Here is a 14,489-nt window from a genome sequence, read left to right as displayed (position 1 = left end):
TCAACTCTAGGCTCAGATTGTTCCCAGGAAAGCTTAAATCCCGGTGGAGGGGTCCGTATGTGATTATAGGAGTGTCACCATATGGATATGTTGAGCTTTAGGATACTGATTCTGACAAAAAGTTCATTGTTAATGGACAGAGGATCAAGCATTATCATGAAAGCAATTTTGAGCAGGAATGCTCAAAACTGAGGCTGGAATGATCCTCAGTGAAGGTCCAGCTAAAGACAATAAAGAAGCGCTTGCTGGGAGGCAACCCAGTCATTAGCAGGTTATATGTTTTTTTTCTACAAGGGCAATTATCAAAATTGAAGGAATTCACAGAGTTACAGAAGGATTCAGTGCAAAAAGAAGAAAAAAAGAGCTTACTGGCGAAAAAACGCCAGTAAGGGGTACTTTGGGCGTTAAACGCCAGTAAAGGTGCCATTTTGGGCGTTAAACGCCAGAATGGGCACCATTCTGGGTGTTTAACGCCAGGTGTGCAGCATCCTGGGCGTTTAGCAAAACGCTCAGTGATAAAGGGATTTCTGGCATTTAACGCCGGCCAGGATACCTGGCCGGGCGTTAAATGCCTAAATTGGCCAACAAATGGGCGTTAAACGCCAGAATGGATACCATTCTGGGCGTTTAACGCCAGAAAGGCAGGGGGAGGAGATTTTGTTTCCCACTTCAAATTTTTTCAAACTTTCTTGTTTTGATTCATATTTTTCTGCATAAACACATTACAATCTTTCATCATTCACCTTCCAATTTCAAAAATTAAAATCTTCTTCAAATCTATTTCAAATCCTTTCCTAGACTCTTTCAAAAACTCAATTATCTCCTCAAATTTTTTCCATATCTTCTCAAATCTCCCTCAAATTTTCGAAAATCTCTCCTCCTCTCGTATTTAAACACGTTCGGCCACCCTCTTTCCCCACACCATTCGAATTTGCTCTCCTCCTCTCTCTCCTCTTTCCTTTCTTTTGCTTGAGGATAAGCAAACCTCTAAGTTTGGTGTGCATTTTCGTGATCACTAAGCCAAGATTCATCAAGATCATGGCTGCTAAAGGAAAACAAACGAATTTAAGAGGAAAGAAAGAGAATAATCCAAAGAATCTTTGGAATCAAGAGAAGTTCTTAACCAAAGAACATGAAGACCATTATCACAAAATAATGGGTCTGAGATCAGTGATCCCGGAAGTCAAATTCGATCTGAAAGAAGATGAATATCCAGGGATCCAAGAGCAAATTCGAAACAGAGGATGGGAAGTTCTAACCAATCCTGAGATAAAGGTTGGAAGAAATATGGTTCAGGAATTCTACTCAAATCTGTGGCTGACAGATAAGCAGAGAATGACTGGAACTGCCTTCCATACTTACAGAACCATGGTCAGAGGGAAAGTTATCTACTTCCATCTGGACAAAATAAGAGAGGTCTTCAAATTGCCTCAACTGCAAGATGATCCTGAATCCTTTAATAGGAGAATGGTGAGAGCAGATAAGGGGTTGGATCAAGTTCTAGAGGACATTTGCCTCCCTGGAACTAAGTGGATAACCAATTCAAAAGGTGTCCCAAACCAACTCAAGAGGGGAGACCTCAAACCAATTACAAGAGGCTGGCTAGACTTTATTGGGCGTTCAATATTGCCCACTAGCAACCATTCTGAGGTCACCATCAAGAGAGCAGTGATGATTCATTGCATTATGCTTGGAAAAGAAGTGGAGGTTCATCATCTGATTGCTTGTGAGATCTACACAATTGCAAATAAGAATTCCACTAAAGCCAAACTGGCTTACCCAAGCTTGATCTCCTTGCTCTGTAAAGAAGCTGGGGTGAAGATGGGAGTAGATGAATTCATACCCATTGAACATCCAATCACCAAGAAGTCAATGGAAGGACAAATGCAAGACAACTCTATCAAAAAGAGGGCGCAGGAGTTCCTCCCTGAAGTTCCTGAAATTGACTACTGGGCCAGCCTAGAAGCATCTATCACCAAGTTGCAAGAAACTATGGAGCAACTTAAGGAAGAACAGCAGAATCAGAACTGCATGCTCTGCAAATTGCTGAAGGAACAAGAGAAGCAGGGGCGTGAACTTCAAGAATTGAAACGCCAAAAGCTCTCCTCTCAAGTTGAGGGAGCATCCACTTCTCAAAATCAAGGTTGTTGAGTCCTAACTCTGTGATAACCTCTATCATTAGGAGCCTATTTAAATTTTTATTTTCTATTCCTACTAGTCTCATCTTATATCTATTTTTGAGTCTTGTTCTTAATTCATAATTAATAAAATTTAAAGTTCATGTCTTAAAGCTATGAATGTCCTATGAATCCATCACCTCTCTTAAATGAAAAATGCTTTAATCACAAAAAAACAAGAAGTACAGGATTTCGAATTCATCTTTGAAACTAGTTGAATTAGTTTGATGTGGTGACAATGCTTTTTGTTTTCTGAATGAATGCTTGAACAGTGCATATGTCTTTTGAATTTGTTGTTTTAAGAATGTTAAAATTGTTGGCTCTTGAAAGAATGAAGGAAAAGGAGAACTGTTATTGAGGATCTGAAAAATCATCAAATTGATTCTTGAAGCAAGAAAAAGCAGTGAATACAAAAAAACGAAAAGAAAAGAAAGAGAAAAAGAAAAGAAAAAGAAAAAAATAATAAAGTTGTGATCCAAGGCAAAAAGAGTGTGCTTAAGAACCCTGGACATCTCTAATTGGGGACTCTAGCAAAGCTGAGTCACAATCTGAAAAGGTTCACCCAATTATGTGTCTGTGGCATGTATGTATCTGGTGGTAATACTGAAAGACAGAGTGTTTTGGGCCACAGCCAAGACTCATAAAGTAGCTATGTTCAAGAATCATCATACTTCACTAGGAGAATCAATAACACTATCTGAGTTCTGAGTTCTTATAGAGGCCAATCATTCTAAACTTCAAAGGATAAAAGTGAGATGCCAAAACTGTTCAGAAGCAAAAAGCTACTAGTCCCGCTCATCTAATTGGAGCTTAGTTTCTTTGATATTTTGGAGTCTATAGTATATTCTCTTCTTTTTATTCTATTTTGATTTTCAGTTGCTTGGGGACAAGCAACAATTTAAGTTTGGTGTTGTGATGAGCGGATAATTTATACGCTTTTTGGCATTGTTTTCAGTATGTTTTTAGTATGTTTTAATTAGTTTTTATTATATTTTTATTAGTTTTTAGTTAAAATTTACTTTTCTTGACTTTACTATGAGTTTGTGTGTTTTTCTGTGATTTCAGGTATTTTCTGGCTGAAATTGAGGGTCCTGAGCAAAAATCTGATTCAGAGGTTGAAAAGGACTGCAGATGCTGTTGGATTCTGACCTCCCTGCACTCGAAGCGAATTTTCTGGAGCTACAGAAGCCCAATTGGCGCGCTCTTAACGGCGTTAGAAAGTAGACATCCTGGGCTTTCCAGAAATGTATAATAGTCCATACTTTGCCCGAGATTTGATGGCCCAAACTGGCGTTGCAAATCAGCTTCAGAATTCCCAGCGTTTAACGCTGGAACTGGCACAAAAATTGGAGTTAAACGCCCAAACTGGCATAAAAGCTGGCGTTTAACTCCAGAAAAAGTCTCTACACATGAAAGCTTCAATGCTCAGCCCAAGCACACACTAAGTGGACCCAGAAGTGGATTTTTACGTCATTTACTCATTTCTGTATACCGTAGGCTACTAGTTCACTATTAATAGGATCTTTTGACTTTGTATCTGTACCTCATGACACATTACACGTTTCTCATTGTATTTTCTACGGCATGAGTCTCTAAACCCCATGGTTGGGGTTAGGAGCTCTGCTGTGTCTTGATGGATTAATGCAATTACTACTGTTTTTCATTCAATCATGCTTGCTTCCATTCTAAGATATCACTTGTTCCTAAACCTGATGAATGTGATGATCCGTGACACTCATCATCATTCTCAACTATGAACGTGTGCCTGACAACCACCTCCGTTCTACCTTAGATTAAGTAGATATCTCTTGGATTCCTTAATCAGAATCTTCGTGGTATAAGCTAGAATTGATGGCGGCATTCAAGAGAATCCGGAAGGTCTAAACCTTGTCTGTGGTATTCTGAGTAGGATTCGAGGATTGAATGACTGTGACGAGCTTCAAACTCCTGAGGGCTGGGCGTTAGTGATAGACGCAAAAGAATCACTGGATTCTATTCCAACCCGATTGAGAACCGACAGATGATTAGCCGTGCTGTGACAGAGCGCGTTGAACATTTTCACTGAAAGGATGGGAGGTAGCCATTGACAACGGTGAAACCCTACATACAGCTTGCCATGGAAGGAGCCTTGCGTGCTTGAAGAAGAAGACAGTAGGAAAGCAGAGGTTCAGAAGATAGAGCATCTCCAAAACCTCAACCTGTTCCCCATTACTGCAAAACAAGTACTTATTTCATGTTCTTTTGCTTTTCACAATCAAACCTGATAATTATTGATATCCTGACTAAGAGTTACAAGATAACCATAGCTTGCTTCAAGCCGACAATCTCCGTGGGATCGACCCTTACTCACGTAAGGTATTACTTAGACGACCCAGTGCACTTGCTGGTTAGTTGTGCGGGATTGCAAAAGTGTGATTGCAATTTCGTGCACCAGTATACGCATGTATGTTTTTGTGGAAATAATAAAAAATACCAAGGGTTACCTTTGTTGCTTCCTTCTGACGATATTCAAGCAACTATTTCCAGTTATTTTCTTCTATTTCTGATGGGTGATGCTTAACATTTTTCTCAAAAGTCCTTGTTGATTCATGAAACTTATGATACAAGTTGGATCTTGTATCCTTCCAGTTCTTTTCTATCCTTTTCATAATATCCTGTTTTATTTTTTCTCTGGCATCGTCCTCATATTGAAAGACTCGCTGCAATTATTTGCCATTGTCATTAACCAAACCCAATCAACAAGTATAATACTGGTAATCTGAAGAATATCTATAAACAAAATAGGCCACTTTAATGTGAAAAAGGATAACACTCACATCTTGGTCAATAAGTCACTGTTACGTATAAGATAGAAATGCTGACATAAACATGTAAAAACGAAATATGAAAATTTAACCAATAATATAATTTATCCATGCAAAAGTTCTTACCCAAAAAAATTGAATACTAAATTTGCTTAAGATGTTGAAACTAAAAGATGTACCTTAACCATATCGTATGCATATTCCTTCTTAGCTTTGTTCACATGCTTCCAACACTCTTCACATATGGAAAAATGGAAATAATCAGCACCCAAACTCCCTAAGAAACAAACCAATTAATAATCCAGCTGCCTGACCAATTGGTTGTAACTCTTTGTTAAATGGAAGTATTATCTTTGTATTGGAAGGAAGTGCTATAGCCTCCTTCACGCTCAGCTCAGACCCTTTTCTCACGCCATCCTCTAAGAAACGTATGGAAAAGAAATTGCAAGATAATCATTACACAAAAGAAAAATAGAAGTAAAAGACTTTCAAAATAAATATTAACACGAAAATAGGAGGCAAAAAAAAGTATACTGATGACATTAACTTTCCAATAATCTGTATCTTTGCATTTTCCGTCGTTGTTCTAACCTTTCACTTCTTCGGTAGCAAACAAGTCATCAATATGGTCCTCAAACGACCCAACTTCATCCGCCTCCGAATCATAATCCTCATCCTCTGATTGATGATTAGCCACTTCATTGCGATGCCGAGCCTTTGTGTGTTCTGTGGGAGTTTGAGGGTCATCAGTTATACTTGACGGTGCAAGTTGTCTATCATTACGCGATGCACAAAATGGCTCATTGATACGGGATGTTGGAGTACTATTAGCTAAAGACTAAAATGGAGGAGCTCTATCACGTGGTTGCTCACGTGATATTTGAACTCCTCTAATCACGGATCCAACCTTAAAGCAATATGAAATCATTTAGAATGATATTGAAGAAAAAGAATTTATTCTAAATATTAATTGACTTAATAAACTAGTAAGTTTTCACGAAAAACATACAAAACGACTCAATGATACAATTAAAGGTTACATAATTTTAACATAAAAGAGACCGTCTTGGACACTATATATTTTTCTTTCTTTAGCAGTAACCTTTCTCTTAAAAAAGACATAGTTCTTTGATTTTCATCATCATATGTGTAGAAAATTAAAATATATAAAATATTAAATATGTAAAATAAATTTTCATTACAATGATAAATATTAAAAATCATAATAAACACTAATTGATAATATGAATTTTTTACCGATACAAAGATTCAACTAAAAAAATAACAAAATTCAAAATAATATAAAAAATAGATAACAGAATTATATAATTTCATAAAAATAATACATAAAATTATAATTGTTTGGAATTTAGCTTGAAACTTAAAAGATTGAAACTTAGACCTCGTATAACACTAATAATTATTGAATATATCTAAAAAATTCATCTAAAAATTAATAAAACTTAAAATAATATTAAATTAAATTGTTGCCAAAAGCTAATTATCAAAACTTGTTATAGTCTACTATAGTAGTTTTTTTCTTCAACCTGTAAGACTTCAATTAGGTAAAAAGACCAAAACCCAAAATCCATTATAATAAATTTGACATAAAACATTACCAACTGAATGAATTATGAGAGTATGGAACACACATATATGACTTTACTATAAATTAGGGGAATCAAATTAGCTAAGAAAAATGTTTGAAGAAGTATTACTGAAAACAACATCATATAATCACCGTAATTCTAAAATCAAAACATGTTGACGACAGCAGCCTTACAAATGGTCAAATCGATTTTCATAAATATTTCAAAAGAAGCCACAGAAATTAAAACACAACAACAATAAAGTAACATTTCCATCTTTAGAAATGATTTCACCAACTTTCCAACATTAATCCTTTGAATGGGTTTGCATTCAAAACAGACTCAATCCAATGAACAGTGCATGAAAAGAAACCATCAAACAACACAAAATCCTGGAATTATAACGCCACTAACCTTCAACAGAGAGCATGACGACGAAAAGACGACGACGAACGGTGAGACGAAGACTAGACTACGCCGAGCAGCTCGAAGCCTCGGACAGAGATGCCACGGGAGGATGGGACGTAAGCTAGAAGAGAGGGTCTGGTTTTGGAATATGGGGAAGGAGGAAGCCACAGCGGCACTGTCAATCATGAACGGTATCTGCGACACCGTTAAAGAAATGGGGTTTTGGGGGGGGTTAGTTTTTGAACTCTAAAAAATGGAGGTTTTGTGGTTTACAGTCCATTTTGAAACGAAATTGACAAAAGGAGGGGGTATTGGGGGAAGGGGGGATGCGTTGGGGTTTAGGGTCTTTATTTTATTTTATTAGTAGCTGTGTTTTTTGTTTTGTGGGCCAGAGTTTTATTATAATACCATTTGTTTAAGCTGTAATATTTTTTTAGTTATATAGTAGAGTTAAATTTTTACCGATTAAATTAATTGGAATACATGTTATATAATGATAGAGATGAATACTAATTTTTTTATGTTATTTATCATCTGTTAAATTATATTTAAAAATGGTATAAAATAAGAAAATATATAATTTTTGATAATAAAATAATAATTGAGAAATCCAAACGATACCATTTTGAATCTTGTATTCTAAATTCGGTAGTGGCTAATTGTAAAATAATATTTATTGATTTGAAATTATAGTTTTTTTCAAAATAAAAATAGAAACATTATGTTTTGAATTTGATTACTATAATTTAAATTTTGAATAGAATGGTTCTAATAATACATTAATTTTGAAAGATGTATGTATTTATTTATAAAAAGATAAATTTATTATTTTGAAAATACTAATATTGGTCTTTTTTATTTATTAAAAATTTGTTTATTATTTTCTGATAACAAAAAATAAAAAATTCAGATCTAAAATTTTACAATAAAATGCAAAATAAATAATAATTAATTCCATAAAAAAATTGAAAAAATCCCTCATTAATTATTCTACTAATTCTTTACTAGTTAGATGTGTTAACAATGATCACAAATAATAGCGAAATTTACAAGACTATATTCCTAAGCTATATTGGGTTCCACAATTAAATGGATGAAAAATAATTCTAGCATGCATATAGTGGGATATTGGTGGGAAAGAAATGGGAAACCTATAGCAACCAAGACTCTTCGTTACTTTCCTTTTATACCACAGCTGCAATGGTTATTCATGTACAGCAAGATATCAACTGACATATTATGGCATAAAGAAGCACGTAATAATGATGGTTTCCTGAAGCATCCAAGGGACGCTGAAGAATGAAAAAAGTTTGATGCAAAGTATACTAACTTTTCGAAGGATCCGTGCAATGTTCACCTAGCCTTGGCGAGCAACAGATTTAATCCTTTTGGGAATATGAGAACAAAGTATTCTATTTGGCCTGTGATTCTTATTCCGTATAATCTTTCGCATTGGCTTTGCGTGAAATAGACATCTTTCATTCTATCCACTCTTATTCTTGGGTCGAAAATGTCAGGTAATGACATAGATGTTTACTTGCAGCCTTTGGTAGATGAGTCGAAGTAATTATGGGATGTCGTTGAAATGTATGATTCCAAAGAAGGAAACACTTTCAAGTTGTGCAGCACTAACGTGGATTATTAGCGACTTTCTAGGAATGGAAAACCTATCTGGTTGGAGTACGCACAGTGGGTTAGCGTGTCTTACATGTAACTTGGACGCTAATCCTCATCGGCTGAAAGATACTCAAAAGTGGTGTTTTATGGACCATTGCCACTTTTTGAATCAGGGACACAAATATAGACTAGACCGGAATAGATTTGACAGGCAAGTTAAAGGTAGAGATCCATCGAAGAAGTTATCCGGAACAGATGTATTGAGACAACAGTCTAATGTGCACCGTTTCATTGGGAAGATTTCAACTGTGACAGCCAGAAAAAGACGCAATGGTCAAGATGCGGATGAAGATGACTCGCACTGGAAAAAGAAGAGTATTTTCTTTGACCTCCCATACTGGGAGGATCAGATGTTGCATCATAAGCTTGATATGATACATATAGAGAAAAATGCCTGTGACAATGTGGTTTTCACCATCTTAAACAATAGTAGCAAATCAAAAGACAATCTTAAAGCTCACAAAGTTACAATGCATGGGCATAAAGCCTGAATTGTGGCTGGACAAAGGTGGTAAATATCCTTCTGCAATGTTTACGATGTCAAATTCATAGAGTGATGTATTCTTGAAAACTCTGCAGAATGTGGTCTTTCCAGATGGTTACTCTAGCAATATTTCTCATTGTGCTGATTTGCGACAGTGCAAGTTATCAGGGTTGAAAAGTCACGACTGTCATATTCTGATGGAACAATTACTTTCAATTTTGGTGAAGAATGCACTTCCGAGTCCGGTGTCTAATGTAATTGCAAATTTGTCATCATTTTTTCGAGAACTTTGTGGGAAAGCCATAAACCCTATGCAACTTGCTGACCTTCAAAATCATGTTTTGCAAACCTTGTGTCAGATGGAAATGATTTTTCCTCCATCTTTCTTCACCGTCATGGTTTACCTCATGGTGTATCTCGTTGATGAAGTAAATCTTGGTGGACTAGTACATTATCGGTGGATGTATCTAATAAAATAGTTAGCTTGCTAATAAATTCCTTTAATACAATCAGTTGAATTAATTGTGTAAATACTGAGCGTTATGTTATATTATATAAAAAATATCTAGGTCGTTTGAAGCAGTATATTCATAATAGGGCACAACCAGAAGGCTCAATTGAGGAAAGCTATTTATCTGAGAAAATTCTGACTTTCTATTCTAGATATTTGGATAATATTGATACTAGAATCAATCGACCAGGGCGAGTTGATAATCAACCCATTGATGCTACACATATTTAAGGGAAACTATGTTCCCAGCTATTGGAAATGCATTAAGGGCTGTTTCACATTTTGAACTCACTCCAATGAAAAAACATCAAGCACATCGTCATGTGCTTGTCAACTGCGAGGCCGTGGTTCTATTTGTTGAGTGAGTATGCACATGTATTTTTAAAACACGAATATAACTCTTTTTACCAAATGACTAGTTGACTAATTTTCTTTTCTCTCATAAAGTACATTTAAGGAAAAAAAGCGAAGATTACTAACTCAAACAAGGTTGCCATCAAAGATAGATAGTGTTGTGCATGCAAAATTTTCTCAGTGGTTCAAGCATGAAGTTGATAGAATATTAACCTAACCAATGTGTTTTTAGCCTATAATTCATACTTTATGAAATCCAATTTTAATATAAAGCATGAATGTTATGTGGTTCCAAGTTCTAATGGAAAGTACGCTTCATTCGAAAGAAATGAAGTTGCTTGCATGCGATCCCATGATTCAGGCAAGAGATTTTAGGGCATACAACATTAACGGGTACAAGTTTAGAACTATGACAAAGGAAGACAGGCTGAAAACCTAAAATAGTAGAATATATGTATCATCTAATACAAGAATTTATGCAAGCATGCGTGATAATAGAGTGGTTGTTGGTAGTGTTCCGTTTTATGGAAAAATTGTGGACATAATTAAATTGAATTATAGCTGTTATTTCACAGTGGTACTGTTCAAATGTGTTTGGGCTGATACCATTACCAGCAGAGGCATCAAACAAGACCATTTGGGCCTTACCAACGTTAATTTCTCTTGCCTAATACACACTGGTGATCGAGAAGACGATGAACCGTACATATTGGCATCAGAAGCTCAGCTTGTATACTTTGTGGATGATGAAGTAGCTAAGGAATGGAGTGTTGTGATTCATGTGAAACCACGAGATTTGTATGACATGGGAGAAGAGAACAAAGAAGCTAAAGTTGATTTTTCTCCACAGTTAGGGTTGAACATGTCAGCGGAAGGTGACATTGGAGATTTACAATTGACAAGGGAGGATGATATAAAAGACTCCACAGAAAATGCTTCAGAGAATTTTGATGATGTTGCGTAATGCTTATATGAAGAAAGTTAACGTGATTTAAAAAGGATCTTTGTGTCATGAATAAGTTAAATAAACTCAACGATGTACGTCGTTTTCTTTTGTTACAAAAAACTTGTGTATTTTCGATTTGCAGTTAAGTCTTTAATGTATTGTGCGTTTTCATGGATAAAAGCAAATTTTTTGTTTCTTTTACCGGTTTTTTTTGTCAAAAGTTAGTTTACATCAAATCTTTAATGATGTTTCAGTTGTTGTTCTTAATACTGCAGTTTTGGTAATCTTGATATCGAATATTCGATATCAATTCCAATAGTGTTACAATTTTTAAATATCAGTGAACATAACCATAACGGTGGAACAGGACAAATGAAAACTAAGGACATTTCTTCATGCTGTGCAAGCACAACATTCGCTATAGAGCTTCTGTCTAAGAAATTTGCCTAAATTACCAACAAGGGAGATGGTAATTGTTGTTTATTTGCGTTTAGTTTTAAAATTGTCTTAGCATATTGTCGTCTGTTTTTTTTTTCTAAATCACTATCTAATGACTTAGGAGTTATCAGTTTCTTCTGGACATACTTATTTTGTTGTATGCATGTTGATATTTTCAGTACTACTTGAATATTCTAGGTAGTTCTTGACAGTTTAGATGGGAAAGAGTTTGATTTAGAAGACAATTTAGATGATATCTTATCCGTTAGAATTGACAGATCCATGCAGTTTGATCTTAATATGGTTTCAGAAGAAGACAATAAAACTTTAGAAGATCAACAAAGAGAAGATAATATACATGTTATCAAAATGTGTTTTAATTTGAACAAAAAGCCATGGTATGGAAATGACATATCAGATCCTGTAAGACGTGAAATCCATAGATTCTTGACAGAGTATTTTTCTCCAGGTCAATACAATGTTGAAGAGAAATTTTGATCTTTTATCATAAGAGTTACGTTGATTCCCTTAATTTAATGGTTTGGGTCGCAATTTTACATGTTTATTAACTTTTAGAGTTTTTTTATTTTGGTTTAGTAAGGCATAACTTCGAAGAAGAGTAACTTTAAGAGTTAATAGTCAAAATCGTCCCTAAAAGATACTTCGATCTCCATTTTCATCCCCGAAAGATAAAATTAATCAAATTTGTTCCCCAAAGATATCCTACTTGGTCACGTTCGTCCTTCCATCATCTCCGTAGCTAAGTTGGAAAACGGCCACTGACGTGGGCCGTTAACTGCCAACGTGGCAGACAACTAAAACAACGCCGTTTTGGTAGAAGGCTCACCTAGCCTTGAAACGTCACCGTTCTTCTCTTCTTCTTCTTCATAGTTTTTCTTCTTATTCTTCTTTGTATCATCTTCAATTCCCAAGTTTTGTAATTCATCAATGCAAGGTTCTTCTTCACCTTCCCCCAATTTAGCTCCTTCTCCAACCACAATTTCATCCACAACCTCCTCCACTTTGTAGCTGCTACCACCAGAGACTTTCACCTCATCGCCGCCTTCTTCGCACCCTTTCTCGACGGCACATGCTCCGGACAGCTCGTTCTCTGGCTTGATCCCAATCACAGCATCGGATGTTCCCTCGACTGCGGCTGGCCATGGGTCGTTGACGCAATCTCCAGCGGTATCATCATCGTCATCGGAGAAAATCGCAGTGGCGGACTTCACGGCAGCGGCTGCTTTGAGGAATGCTTGGTGGATGGATTCAGGTGGAAGAGCACAATCTTCGACGCCTGCATCTTTAAGGCGCGGGGGTAGGATCTGGTGCAGTAACCCGTGTTGTTCTTTGGTTGACTCCATTGGAAAATCAGGTTCCAATTCCCAATTAGATTTTTTGTGATTTTTAAATTTTGTGAAATGAAACCCTATTTGCTAAATCTCAGGGAGAAATGTGGCGGTGACTTGAACCTCACTGTCTTTGGTCTAATGGCAGAAACTGTTGCCTGAGAAGATTCAATTTGGGGTGATGAGGCATTAATGCAAGAAGCTTAGAGAAAGATCTAAAAGTAGAACAATTAGGCCTTGAAGCAACTGGTTTTTCCACAACTACTCTCTCAACTTCATCAATATCCATTTTCAGTCAGTACTTTTTACAAATAGATGGTCTGTAACTTCCACTTTTCCTTAGAAATAGCAGGAATTCCCATTGAAATGGCTAATGCTGCTATTGATATTGAATTTTCAGGAGAAGAACCTCCGGAATCGTTGTTTATGAAGGAATTGAAGAGGAGGGGGCATGACTCCTACATCATTGCTTGAGGATTACAAGCAAGGAAACTCTGGAGTTGACGAAGAGGTGGTTGTGAATGAATAAGATAGAGGTCTCCCGCGGAGAAATGTTGTCTCAACCGATGTAGAGAGGGTCTGGAAAATCCTCATAACCGTCGCATTCTTTTCATCTCTTTACTTGGTAAGATATTTTCCTTTCAACTTCTGCATGACTCTTTTATGCAGCTATTTGCATGTTCATTAATGCATATATTATCTTGGCCATTATGATTTTTCTTTCAGCCATTGACTGGTTAGTTATGACATGTTGGTCTTACACTAACCTATAATTTTGTAATATTGAATGCTGATGCATATAATCTTTTAGAGAGTAGGATTTGATGGTTTGGTATGTACTGTGTTACAGTATTTTGGACCAACTTTGTCCATGATGCAAGCAAGATGTCACTATCACCTCCCCAATATGTGGATCCTTATGCACTCTTAGAAGATGCAAGCAAGATTTCATTGTAAAATATCACCCTGGAACTTGTTAATTCTTGTGTATTGTGCATTCATCACTGACTCCATTTTTTACAGTTACATTTTTCTTTTTGCATATATGAATAATATATGATATGTAAATTTGAAATAATTTAAATGAAAGCTCATCAGGTGAGGCATTGCTAAATATTCTTTAATTTTCCTTGAAATGTCTGGAACTTGACAAACAATGAAGGGTTGGCTAATTTCTAGGGATTTAATATGGTGTCTTAAGCAGGAATTTCTCTCAACATTACTTTTTGGACAAGCATATGAATAGTGCTCTTAAGAGGATCCTATTAAGGACTAATTTGAGTAATTTTTAAATTTGAGGGATGAAAATGATTTACGTATGAACTTTCAAGAACTATTTTGATTATAAAAAACTTTTTTACATGTCAAGTGACACGTGGCATGCCACGTGTCACTGACCTACCACGTGGCGTCCCATGTATCACTAATCTACCACGTGGCGTGATACGTCATCATACCACGTGGCACTTAACGTGACACGTCATCATCCAACTGACGGAAGGACTAACGTGACCAAGTCGTGTATCTTTCGAGGACGATTTTGATTAATTTTATCTTTCGAGTACCAAAATGGAGATCGGGGTATCTTTCAGGGATGATTTTGACTATTAACTCATAACTTTAATTTATGCTCGTTAGAACTTCATCTTAAGTATATAAATATAGATTATGATTTTATTTTTATCTTTTACATTTATGTTTGAATGCAAATTTAAATGATAATATAGTAAATGAGGAAATCTTATCGGTAAA

The sequence above is a fragment of the Arachis hypogaea genome, chromosome 7, assembly GCF_003086295.3.
Source record: "Arachis hypogaea cultivar Tifrunner chromosome 7, arahy.Tifrunner.gnm2.J5K5, whole genome shotgun sequence".
NCBI classification, from domain to species: Eukaryota; Viridiplantae; Streptophyta; class Magnoliopsida; order Fabales; family Fabaceae; genus Arachis; species Arachis hypogaea.
The sequence above is the reverse complement of the archived record's forward strand: the minus strand, read 5'-3'. Positions refer to the sequence as shown.